Genomic DNA, 14,191 nt, shown 5'->3' on the forward strand with positions numbered 1-14,191 from the left:
AACTATTTTGCTACTGCGACTTCAAGACCCAACCAGAACAATTGTAGAGGAAGAAAGGTTTATTTGAGGGCTCACGGTTTCAGTCCACAGAAGACCTGCTCTATACCTTGGGGCTCCAGGTGAGGCAGAACATCACGGCAGAAGAGTGTGGTGGAGGGAAGCAGCTCACATCATGCACAGAAAGCAGAGAGAGACTCCGCTCGCCAGATATAAATATATACCCAAAGTCACGTCCCAATCCCCACCTCCTCCAACCACACTTGCCTTCAGTTTCCACTCAGTTAATTCCTATCTGGGGATTAAGTCACTGATTGGATTAAGGCTCTTACAACCCAATCGTTTCTTCTCTGAACCTTCTTGCATCGTCTCACATGTGCACTTTTGGGGGATACATGAGATCCAAACCATAACAGAAAGGATAGTGGGAAATATCATTTTGATAAAGGTCTCTTTGCAGTCCTTGTTTTGACCTAAAGTTGCTATGACTTAAAATGAAAAATAGAGAATGGTCTGGAGGAGTGGGGCAGTGTGGGCGACAGGTTTTGGGGATGCTGGTGACCTTCTTGACCTGACCTCAACTTGTGAGAACCAGGTAAGTTTGGCAAAGCATGGAAGGTATCCTCATGTTCCTGGGCTAGTTATTTTCCATCTAAAAAAATGCTGGCTTGGGTGGTGGCACACACCTGTGATCCCAGAATCAGGAAGTAGAGGAAGGAGGATTGCAAATTTGAGGCCAGCCTTAGCAGTTTAGCAAGACCCTGTCTCAAAATAAAGCACAAAAAGGTTTGGAGATGTAGCTCAGTGGTAAGTGCTCCAGGGATTATTCCCCACTACAGGATTGGAGGGAGAGGAAGAAGTTTCATTTGAAGCATATTTAGTATTATCTAATAAAATATTTAGAAAATATCAACATAATAGCAATTCTTATAAAATTTGAAAAGTTGCTAACAGTGTAGGTCCAGCTTAAATGAAACTTCTTAATCAAATACTTTTCAGAAATTTCTGAACCATGTTCTAAACATTTAAAGACCTTTAATTGAATTTGCAATAAACTTATAGATTGAAAACATGTTCCACATATTATACCCAGACACTGAGGAATAGGATTTCAAGACCTTAAATTTGAATTCTTTGTATGATATTTTTCCTTTATTCAGCTCCAGTTATCTCATCAGTAATCGATTACAATGATAAAAACTAAATGCAATTACAAATCTACTTTATCATCTCCAAAAGGGATGGTAGAGAAAATTGATGCCAAAGCTCCCATGAAAATATTCAATTATTTCTACGTGCAACATTAAATTTATACTTTATAACTTTAGGAAATTTTTCTTTACAGTTTCTGTAATCTACATTAAATATTTTATTTCCCCTGTTTTACTTAAAATCTATCTCCACAGTGAGCATGCACATGCATGTATGTTTCTTTAAAACACTTAAAGCACTTTCTTGGAATTTAAAAATCCTAACACTTTGAAAATCAACTAGTGTTTACTTATTTATTTATTTGGGCAAGGGATTGAGGTTAAGGCACTTAACCACTGAGCCACATCCCCAACCCTTTTCACTTTTTATTTTGAGATGGGTCTCACTAAGTTGCTGAGGCTGGTTTTGAACTCTCAATCCTTCTGCCTCAGGTTCCTGAGGCCCTGGAACAGGCGTGTGCCAGCACATCTGGCTAGTGTTTAATTTTTTATCATTGCTTTTCTCATCTATTTTCTTTTTATAATTTTGGAATGCAAACCTCACACAATGTTGTTCAGAATGACATATTGATTTGGCTTATGTGTTTGATATGTATTTCCTCTGAGATACTTGTTGGAGTCTGAGAGTATCCTTCTGGAGATTGCTAAAATTTCAACTTCCTTTCATTTGCTTATTCCCTCTTGTACCATGAGAAAGGACAAATATCATTACCTCCACTTACTGGACAGAAAAACTCAGGCACTGGTGCTTATGTTGTGAAAGTCAGAGGGTGAGTGGGTGATGACCCCTAAGCCAGGTGGTCATGCTCACCAGCTTACTCTGGGGAGCCTCCGCAAAGGTTGAGGCTTTCCTGGGAATCTGTCCTCCCCACAAGCAGCCCCTGCAGCCCGCATTGATTTGGCTGCATTTAAATCCTGGCTTGATGTTGAGAATGTGGTGATTCCCTTTCCTCTTTTCACATCTGAAAACCAGCAGAGATGGGTCCTCCCCTGATGTTTTTTCAAGAAGCAAGCAGCACCCCTCAATCTATTATGCAAAATAACCACCTTCAAACACAACTCTCTGCACTTCAACTCCTCAACTTCTCTCTTCATGGAGACTCAAGTTTTGTACCTCTGCCTTGAATCTTCCACCTTCTTCATGATTCTACTGAGTGCAGGGCTTTCTGGAAAGACCTCCTTAATTTGTTAAAGATATTGTCAGTCTCCAAGTCCCCAAAGCATCGAACCAGGAGATAGACACAGTGTTTCATTCAGTTACACTTGGTTTAAGATTTCTTCTTTTCCTTTTCCCACTATTCCTTTGTCTAAAAGAAGACCCTTGTGCCAGCCACCTGTGCCTTCAGGACCTGGGCGGGTCTCTTGGCATCTGGGACTGGCTCACTGCAAGGCACATTTTCTCCCTGAGGCCACACTGGAGACGTTTGCCATTTTTGTTGGTGTCCAGAAGGGTAAGCCTATCACAGCTGCAGATTCAGGTGACTGGTTCCTTCGGTCTCTAGAATATCTTGCTTGTGACCTGATTACTCAAATGATTGGAAAAAAAAAAAAAAAATCCAGGCTTTTTATTAGCCACTGGGAATAAGTATTTCTTGGGTGCCATAAGAAAAACCCCTAGAATTTTGGAAAGATGGGCATAGTGGTATATACATTTAGAATATTTGAAAAACCAAAGGCTTCTTGCTGGGCATAGTGACTGCAGGCCTGTCATCCCAGAGATCTGGGGAGCCTAAGGCAGGCAATTGTAAATCTGAGGCCGTCCTCAGCAATTTGGTGAGACCCTGTCTCAAAATAAAAAAACATAAGGTCAGGTGAGGTGGTGCAGACCCTTGGATGCCACAGGCCCATCAGTCTACCATGCTTAAAGCATTCCCATAAACATTCTCCTATCTCAATGCGGGCTATGCTATTTCCTTAAGTGTGAATGAAATGGGCAAATTGGAGAGGAGTCAATTGCTTTTACAACAGGTTTGCATTGTGAGTTTCCTCACAATGATGGTAAGTAGGAGAGGTGCTGGTTATGGAAATGCTCTCGAGGCTGCCTGTGTCCTGGGTGCATGGTGCTTTCCATTTTGCTTGCAGCGTCTCCCACAATGCCTGGTACAAAATAGACATAAATAAGAATTCATAGCAAAGCAAACACCTGACTGTCGGCAACTTGATCATCAGTCTTTATAAAGGGGAAAAGCTTTCACCTTCATTCTTTTCCTTAACTTTGGACAGTAAAACATCCTGAGGCTACCAAATGCTATCATTTTTTTTAAAAAAAGTATAATTTTAGAAAACGAAGAGTCAGACTAGTAGTGTGAAAGATTAAGAACCCAGAAACATCCGCAAGACAAAGATACAGGGATTGTTTTATATTTTGTCAAAAATGTTTTTTAAAAAAGGTTGGGGATGTGACTCAGTGGTAGAGCACTTGTCTAGCATATATGAGGTCCCAAGTTCCATCTCCAGCACCAGGGAAAGAAAGGAGGGAAGGGAAGGAAGGAAAGGTCAAAATGGAATATTACTTCGCCCTGGATTTTTCTTTCAAGTCTTCCATTTTTAAATAAATCAGAAATAATTTTATGAGCAAATTTAATTTGGCCTAATACATTTGTTGGTTTCTAAAGTTATAAGAAGGTTTTGTTTTGTTTTTTAATACTGGGAATTGAACCCAGGGTTGCTTAACTACCAAGTCACATCCCCAGCTATTTTTATTTTTATTTTTATTTTGAGACACGGTCTCACTAAGTTACTTAGGGCCTCGATAAATTACTAAGGCTGACCTTGAGCTTGGGATCCTCTTGCCTCAGCCTCCAGAGTCACTGGGATTACAAGTGTGCACCATTACATCTAATTTTTATTACTGAGTTGCATGAGATTTATAAATCTGAAATGTGATTTTTAGAGTTGTCCCAGTAATTGTTTTGTTTGTTTATTTATTTATTTATTTGTTGGAACTGGGATTGAACCCAGAGGTACCTACCACTGAGCTATATTTTGAAACACTGTATTTTGAAACAGGGTCTCACTAACTTGCAGAACTGTGCTGGAACTTGTGATCTTCCTGCCTCAGCATCCCAAATCGCTGAGTTTACAGACATGTGCCATGGTGCCTGGTCCAATTACTTTTTAATTACTCTTCTAGTTTCCAGTTGCATTCCGTTTACCTGCTTGGATCTAAACATTCTTCTTCCACAACTTGATACATGCTTTGTGTCTTTGATATTGAACCTCTGACTGAGGTTCAGCGCTTAGACCAGTCATGCCTGCAGAGCCCTTCATTCACATCCATTGGCCTATCTCCTCTCATGTGACCCCCACTGGATGTGGTGCAGGGATAAGAAGAACAAAATAATGGTTCCCGACCACGTGGAAGATAGCAATATAATATTATCAATAGGCTTCAAAGAGTCCAAATAACTGGTAATGAGAGACTTTAGATATGATGTCAATTTGGGAAATAAAAATTACAGCATCACAAACTATAGGACTTTCCCTAAACTAGTCCTAAAGTGTCACACATATTGTTCTTTGGCTCTTTGAGGACTTGGCCTGTTTCACAAGATAAGAAACTGATGGAACTGAAGTGGTAAAAGTGGAAGGCTAGCTGGGCTCGGTGCTGCCCGGTTGTCATCCCAGTGACTTGGGAGGCTGAAGCGGGAGGATCGCAAGCTTGAGGCCAGCTGCAGCAATTTAGTGAGGCCTTGAGCAACTTAGTGAGACCCTGTCTCAAAATACAAAATGAAAAGGGCTGGAAATGGAGCTCAGGGGTAAATATATCCCTGGGTTCAATCCCCAGTACTGGGGGAGAAAAAGTGAAAGTCTGAGTTGGTATGTGTTATTGGGGGCAGTTGGGTGAGTCTGGTTTGTTCTCCATCAGTGTGCCTGTCCTGGGGATCATTGTTTACACATAGACATTTGTGGGTCACCAGCAGCTGAACCTATGGGAGGAAAGATTAGAACCTTAGATGTAACAATTTTGCCCTTAAGGATGCTGTCCCTGGGAAGTTGAGTAAGGAAAGCTTTTGCTTCAGCTTCTAGTTTTTGTTTGGGACAAGGTATGTGAAGGTATGTGACACAATAAGGGTTGTCTTCCAAGTTTTTTTTTTTTTTTTTTTTTAATCAATCAGACACATTGTTTGTCCCTTTGGGTTTGATAGACATGTTGTAATAAGGTCCTGAACTGTTCACTACCTCTTTATGTACCTTCTGTCTAAAGGCTTGTTACGATTGTGACCTATATTCATGGAAGCACAAACAATGGGTTTAACCATTAACTTTCAAACCACCTTTAAATGAATTCTTTTATAAGATGAGAAATATATAGGCTTCCACCAGTTGCTTAGAGGAAACAAGAAAAGAATTCAGGTTGAACGAGGTTTTTAAGGAACTGGGAGGTGATGGTTACCATGACCCTAGACCAAGCAGATAATCTGCCTTGAACTGACTCTGTCAGGTAACAATGTCTCGCTGACATTCCAGTGTCCCTGAAAAACATAATGCTTTCTGAAGTTGGTTTGACTGAGAATAGAGTTAAATTGTGGCAATATCTTTCATTCATTGAATAAAATCCCCCAATTTATCCAATACTTAGTGTCTATTAAGGCATCATTTGATGTTAAGTATCTATTTTCAGGGCCCTTCCTAGAGAAAGATACAAGCTACAATGGATACATTATTTTCTCAAGTGATATAAAAGACTGAACAGAATAACCAAAACCCTGCCTCCCTTTGATTTATAATTATTTCTCTTCTATTGTTTTTAAAATATATTTTTTAGTTTCATATGGATTTTATTTATTTATTTATTTATTTATTTATTTATTTATTTATTTATTTATTTATTTTTATGTGGTGCCAAGGATTGAACCCAGTGCCTCACTCATGCCAGGTAAGCTCTCTACCACTGAGCCACAACCCCAGTCCTTTTCTTCTATTTTTATTATTTATTTTCAGTGCTGGGGTTGAACTCATGGCTTAGCACGTGCTAAGCACACAATCTACCACTGAGCTATGTCTCCCGTCCCCCTTTCTTTTTTTAATTGAACGACAGTTAGGGGAGGGACAGGCATGGTGGCGCACATCTGTAAACTCAGTGACTCTGGATGTTGAGTAAGAGGATCGTGAGTTCAAGGCCAGCCTTGGCAATTTTGGGAGGCCCTAAGCAACTTAGACCCTGTCTCATTTAAAAAAAAATAAAAAAGGGCAGGAGATGTAGCTCAGTGGGAGAACACCCCTGAGTTCAGTTCCTAATATCAAAAACCAAACCAAACCAAACCAAAACAATTGGGGAGGAAAAGGTAACTCTCTAGGAAGCTATGCAATCCAGGTCACATTTTAATTTTTAAAATAGTTCATGCAAAAGAAAAACAGATTTTCTTGTTGGAGAAGTGAATCTGCCCTTGTCTGACTGCTCATGATATAGCTACCAGTAAGTAACATGGAAGCTCATTTGGGGTCTCCTATAGGTCCTATGAACCACACAAATTCACATCACTGTGTAATTTTTTTCTTTAATGTTAGGGAAGTTTTTTTTTTTTTTTTTTTTTTTTTTTTTTTTTATTTTTTTAATCCTTCTGGTTGATGGATTATTTTCCAGACTCTATCTATAGGCTTTCTACTGGCCTATTTTCAGATCAAGAAGTAGACACACAGTGAGACTCAGTGATAGGTTTGGCATCATCCAGGAGTTAGCAACCAGCCTCCTGGTTCCAATCCTGACCTGGCTCTAAGAGGTCAGAAGGCAGCTCCTGGGTCATTACTTTTAGAGTCAAATTTTGGGTTCACAAAAATATGAGCTGCTTTTGGTTAAATAATCTGCTTCTGTGATGGGCTGACAGATCTGACTCCATGAGAATGTTACAGGCCAGACTCTAAGGGAAATGACTAAACAGACTACATATTGATCTGAGACTCCATGTTATGTAGAAAATAAGCTTCTCCCATGGGAACACCTTGCCTCTGTGCCCATCATCAGTTACTTGGTATGACATGTTTAATAATATACAATGACAACTCCTGTGTAGCAAAGAATTGCTTTCTTTTGATTCCTGTTGCTCCTAAACAATGTACCATGTGAACAGTGATTGTGTGGATGTTAGCAACCATTCTTTAGTTTGTACCTAGGTAAGGGTCATTTTGACCCACTTCCCCCTCTGTCGATGATCTCATGATGTTAATGTGTAATTTCGAATCATAGCAACAGACACTTATGATTAATGTGATTTTTAGTATAAAAACCCCTACAACCCTGTGGTCGGGGCTGTTCTTCCAATAGCCATTTTTTGGGGCATTGTGTGAGACAGTCAGCCGGCCAGCTTAATAAAGACTCTCAAATTTGGACTTCTCAGTGGTGATGGGTCTGTTCTTAAGTTGCGCCCCATAACATTTCATCAATTTATTGTCTCTCACCTAGCAATTAATTACATAATTTGTCACTTTGTCATTATTTCATATTGTTGTTTGTTCTTCTATACTTAAAACTGAATTTCTTAAGAAAGGCTATGCTATTGGTAAATCCCTTGAGGAAAGTGTCTAGGACTAATAATTCCCGCAACCTCTGGAATACATAGGGCCTGACACTCAGTGGCACTGAAATTTGAGTTGATTTCTTTTATGGTCTGAGAAAACCTAAGTTTGAGGTTTTTCAAGTATTTCTCTGATAGTATTAATTGTTGCATTACTAAAGTACAGCCTTTTAGTGACCTGATTAGTGTTAGAATAACAAAAAATGTCTTTATAGTCAAGGGATACCAAAAAATCTGTTCCTAGGCATTTCCTTCCCCATCAGACATAAGGCCTGTTTTAGGAGTTAATAGGTTTTCTTTAAATCACTGACTACAACTTCTTCAAAAGTCAAGGGCAGAATACATTAATCCATTATTATTTTAGGCTGTACGCAGTGTTGTGATTTTTCCCCACTGGGTACAGACTGCTGAGGAATGGTCAACCAAGTTAAATTACTCTTTGTATTGTTAGGAATTTTGAAAACTGAGAGTGGGCATATATTTATCTTTGTCATATGCCAGACATAGTTCCAAGAGTGTGGACTCAATTAGTCCTCATGACTTCGCAATGTCCCCATTAGGTAAGTACTGCTCTGCTATCATCCTGTTTTTTCATATGATCAAATTGAAGCTCAGAGATATTAAGCAACTTGCCTAAGACCACGCAGCTAGTAAATGGTGAGGCTAAGAATCAGGCAGTTTGGTTCCAGGGGCTGAGTTACAGATTTGAGAAAACATGGTATTTGAGGGGGTGGGGGGGTGGGGCACACCTGTAATTCCAGTGACTTGGGAGGCTGAGGCAGGAGGATCTCAAGTTTGAGAGCAGCCTCAGAAACTTAGCAAGACTGTCCCAAATGAAAAATAAAACAGGCTGTGGATGTAGTTCAGGGGTAAAGTGCCTTTGGGTTCAATTCCCAGCACAAAACGTAAACAAAAAATAAACAAACAAAAAACAATACCCCCCCCAAAAAAAAAAAAACCCACCCCCAAAATTGCCCACAATATTCGGTAGAAGGTGGGGAATGGAGAAAGTTGAAAGTAGAGATTAGACTTAATCTACCCTCCATCTCCTCAGAATTTTGTCTAGGGTGGGTCTTTATATATGAAATAGTCCCTTAGTGTCAGCCTTAAGACACATGAAGTCATTTGGTGATGAGAGGAAATCAGGCATATATTTCTAGGAAATATATTTGTTGGTATTGCTTTTTGCAATACTGGGGATTGAACCCAGGGGTGCTACCACTGAGCTACGTCCCCAGTCCTTTTTATTTCATTACATTTTATTTTATTTTGAGGCCACGTTTCATTCAGTTGCTGAGGCTGGCCTCAAACTTGGGATCCTTCTGCCTCAGTCTCCTGAGTCACTGGGATTACAGGCATGTGCCACCTCTCTCACTCTGGCATATATTTTTTTATTAGTAACAAAGTTCTTGGAGGTCGGAAATAACAATAAAGACCCAAAGGAGTGGATTCTGTGTCCTTATCTGATATTGTCGTCCCCAGCAGAGATGGCAGGCAAAAGACAAAGTGAACTAAACCATGTCAGTTGGGCATGGAAGTTGCAGATGTGGGAAGTTTGACTAGGTCAGAGTTGAAGGCAGCTCACAGCAACCTCCTTACTACTGTATTCCCAGTGTCTCAGGAGGCTACAGCAGGAGGATTGTAAGTTCAAGGCCAGCCTGGGCAACTTAGCAAGACCCTGCCTCTAAACAAAATTTAAAAGATTGGGATGTAGCTCAGTGGGAAGAGTGTTTTGTCTGGCATGCATGGGGCCCTGAGTTCAATCCCAGTACTGGGGGGAAAATATAGAAAATTGCCATGTGGAATATTTTTCTTTCTCTTTATTTTTATTTTCTATTCCTAGGAATAACAATCCATTGTGAACAATTAGTTGAATTCATTTGTCTGCTCTAAGATTTCATGTAAAACCATACCGATTTGAACTGAAAAATAAACAAAACAAAACACTGGAGACACACTTACCCTACTCCTCTGTGTGTCTGAGAACACAAACACAGAATAATAGAATGATCCAGAACAAAGTGCACGCCCAGCATGTGTCTGAATGGGGACTGAAGAACTGATTTCCTCTCCTACCTCTCTCCTGTGCTCTTCCAACAAAGGGAAGTAAGAAATGTCAAGTTTGACATGTTTTGACAGAAAATTCCATTTTAATTCCTCTTTCACCATGAATGAACTTCCTGCCAAATACAGCCTGCCTGCTGTTTATCAGCATTTACACACACACACACACACACACACACACACACACACACACATTTCCCTGCCACCTTGAAGTTGGGCACGGCCATGTAAATACCTTTGGCCAATAAAAGGTGAGTCGAAGTGATAATTATGTGCTGCTTTGGGACAGAGCATTTAGTTGTCAGTGCTAAGACCTCCAAAGTTCTTTTCTCCTTCCACATTAACCAAAAAAGGCTGTGCTTTCCACATGGTACAAATGAGGTGGCAGAGTTCACCTCAGTATCAATGGCTGAGTTACTGCATTGATGACACTTTTCCCTGGAGAATCACCCAGACTCTGAGTGAACAGAGATATAAGCCATTGTGTCAGCTCACCAGTGTTATGACCTTGCTTGTTACTGCAACGATACCTAGCCTATCCTGATTGTTACAAATGGGCTTTAGGAATCTACACTGACTATATTAGTGCTTGTTAAATGGTAGGCACTATGGTAAGTATTAAATATGATTGAGGCATGTATCTACACCCTTTGAACATGGAGACATGAATCTCAGAAAAGGTGAATAAATTCCAAAAGGTTACCCAACTAGTAAGAACCAGAGTCCCTCCTGGACATGCGGTTCATTCACTCATTTATTTAGCCAATACTTATGGAGTGCTTACTCTAAGTCAGTATGCCAGGTGCTAGAGATATTAGGGTGGATAAGGCATAAACCCTGATTCTCTAGGAATTTTTCAGTTCAGTGTCAGCTTTGGGCAAGTTAACAAACAGTTAAACAGAAATGAGAGGTCAATGGAAGTGAGCGCCCACAGAGACGCCGAGGTCCCCAGTTAGAAGTGAGTCCTCTTTTTTCCTAGCTCCTGTCACTTGTCCTGAAGAAATTCTGTGGGTACCTGTCGTTTTTTTTAGGGCAAAACCTTTTTGCTTTGTATCTCTGTGTTCTCCATGGCACCCAATTCAGTTACTAGTAGGAAATAGCCACTCAACAGGAGGATCGAAAGTTCAAAACCAATCTCAGCATCTTAGCGAGACCCTGTTTCAAAATAAAAAAAACAGACTCCATGTTTGTATAAATATGTCAAGATACACTCTACTGTCATGTATAACTAAAAAGAACAAATGAAAAATAATTAAAAAATTTAAAAATTAAAAATAACAAGGACTGGGGGTGTAGCTTAACGATAAAGTGCCCCTGGGTTCAATCCCTAGTACCGAACATAAAAAGTAATAGTCACTCAATAGATGCTTAGAGGATTAAAGAACTTTCTCTCCTTCGTAATGTTTGCTTTATTAATAAAAAATAGAGTCAGCTCTTCATATCCTCAGGTTGTGTATCTGTGGATTTATTCAATCTTGGAGACAAACATTTAAAAAAAAATTGCATCTGTATTGAACATACACTGACTTTTTTTCTTGCTATTATTGTCTAAACAACAGTTTAGCAACTGCTGACAGCAGTTACAGTACTAGGTATTACAAGTAATCTAGAGATGCTGTACAACACACAGAAGGATGTGTGTTGGTTTTTTGCAAATAGTAGGCTGTTTTACATTTTGGGGGGTTACTGGGGATTGAAGCCAGGGGTGTTTAACCACTGAGCCACATTTCCAGTTCTTTTTATTTAGAGACAGGGTCTTGCTGAGTTGCTTAGGGCCTCGCTAAGTTGCTGAGGCTGGCTTTGAACTTTCCATCCTCCCACCTCAGCCTCCCGAGCCTCTGGGATTACAGGTGTGTGCCACCGTGCCCAGTCCACTAGGCCGATTTATAAAGGGACTTGAGCATCTGTGGATCTGGGTATCTGCAGGGGAGGCCCTCGTGCATTCATTAATGAGTTGAAATGTATAAGTAAATGAGTAAAATTTCCAAAAGTGTTTATGAGTTCCCACCTTGAGCACACACTTGTTTGAGTGTGGAGATATTCCAGTCAAGACTTCAGAGATGGTCCCATCCCTGATGAAACTTAGATTTTAGGGGAGGAGACAGTAAACAAATTCATATAGGACTCCTTTTACTCCCATTGGCCCAGGACCAGGTTTGCCCTCCTCTGCTTGGGAGAGAGGAAGGGAGGGCCAGGGTAAGTAGGGGGATGCTCCTTAGAGTCTGGGGAAGGGACAGGTGGCCAGCCATTGGGCCTCCTGTTTCCCCTCCACAGGCTTGGACCACAGGGCTGATGGCTAATGTTTCTTTCAATCGGTCCTGAATTGCTCTGATGTAAAACTGAAACAGCTTTGCTTTGCTTTATATTCCATCCCTTAGGTTTCCATTCTGCTGCCTTCCAGAGGAACTGCAAGAAGTAAGAAACAGCTTTTCCAATTTTATGAATGTTGGCTTTTGTTTGTTTACAGTACTGGGATGGACCCCAGGGCCACGCATGTGCCAGGTAAGTGCTCTACCACTGAGTTCCATTCTCAGTTCTTTTCTTTTAAAACAAATGTTTTTGGTACTGGGGATTGAACCCAGAGGTGCTTTACCATGAAGCCCATCCCCAGCCCTTTTTATTTTTATTTTATTTTTGAGACAGATGTTTAGAACCTTTCTAAATTGCTGAGGCTGGTTTTGAACTCCTGAGTCACTGGGTTTACAGGTGTGCATCACCGTACCTGGAAGTTACTAACATCTCTACTTCTCAATTTCCTCATCTGTAAAACAGGAATGAGAATGTAAAGTCTTATGCTTATTGTGAAAATTAAATAAATAACACCTATACAGTGTTTAGCCCAAGGTCTAGCACATAATAAATGTTTATTATTATTACTGTTACCATTAGGATTTACTCTTATTTTCTAAACTACTAACAGGTTGAATATTTTTTCATGTAGTATTTGTATTTTTATTGTTTTTTTAGTACTGGAGATTGAACTCAGTGCCTCAAAAATGCTAGGCAATCTGGATGTGATGGTGCACATTTATAGTCCCAGCAATTTGGGAGGCTGAGGCAGGAGGATTGCCAGTTCAAAACCAGCCTCAGCAACTGAGAGAGACCCTGTATCGAAATAAAAATTTAAAAAAGGACTGGGGATGTGGCTCAGTGGTTAAGTGCCTCTGGGTTCAATCCCCAATACAAAAAAATTAAATAAATAAATATATATGCTAAATAAGCACCATACCACTGAGATAAGGTCCTAGACTTTAAAATAATTGAAATTAAATTAATTGATTTCCCCCAATACTGGAGATTGATTGATCAGGGGCACTATACCAGGGCTATCTCTGCAGGCCTTTCTATTTTCTAGCTTTGAGACAGGGTCAGAGTTGATCTGTTGGCCTCGAACTTGCCATTCTCCTGTTTTCACTTCCTAAGTAGCTGGGATGACAGGCACTACCACCACGCCCCACCTCATGTGATGTTTTACAATTTTCATTTTCTTTTGTGTGACTTAGTCCCTTCTTTTTGGGGTTTGGAGGACCTCATGTGTTATTCTTTTCCCCCTGATGCTGGGAGTTGAACCCGGGTCTTGCACGTACTATGCAAGTGCCATCACTGAGCCACACTGGTCAGCCCCTCTTTGTCATTCCTAAACCTTAAGACGAGACATTGGTACCACTCTTTGACATTTATGCTGATTTTCTTCTCATCTTAATTTTTGTTATATAGAAATGTAAATATTTTACTTCATTGTATTTAGTTTTCTTTTACGCTTTCTTTTATTCCATCAAACCTGAGGAAGTTATTATCCGTCTTCCAAACATGCATCTTGTTTTCTGCTCATTTTTAAGGATTTAAAAAATGAATTCATGGCTTTCTTTGGGCATTTGATTTTCTGCACTGAGATAAATCATTGTCTCCTTTCCCCTGTCCACAGAGTTATCTAGTTATCCTAACATCACTTGAAAATAATCTTCTCTTCTCCATTGTTTTGTGATAACTAATTTTCCACAGGTCACCTTCTATTATGCAACTGCGCCCTTCGGGTACTGAACAGTGGTTTGAGTATTTCTTTGAGGTCATTGGAGCAAATGGCGCTCAGGAATTTTCACTGTCTTGGAGAGTCCAGCATTTACAAAGAAGCTTGGCAACCATATTCCATGTCACAGGGTAATTGTAGGCAGTGCACCAGAGTTTAGTCTCACTTGGAAGTTGTAAATCTTATCTTAGTAAATAAAATAAAACTGGCTAATGATCACCAACCGTATTTTCTTTTCTTCCAAGGGATGGGCTTGAAAAAGAAGAGGGGTTTCTTACGATAGCACTAAAACAGCTTTTAAGCAGAAAATGGTCTTCTGTCAGCCAAGTCAGGTGATCCTCATTACACAAACACACCTTTCTCAGTTCTTTTATGTT

The sequence above is a fragment of the Sciurus carolinensis genome, chromosome 12 (genome assembly GCF_902686445.1).
Source record: "Sciurus carolinensis chromosome 12, mSciCar1.2, whole genome shotgun sequence".
NCBI lineage: Eukaryota > Metazoa > Chordata > Mammalia > Rodentia > Sciuridae > Sciurus > Sciurus carolinensis.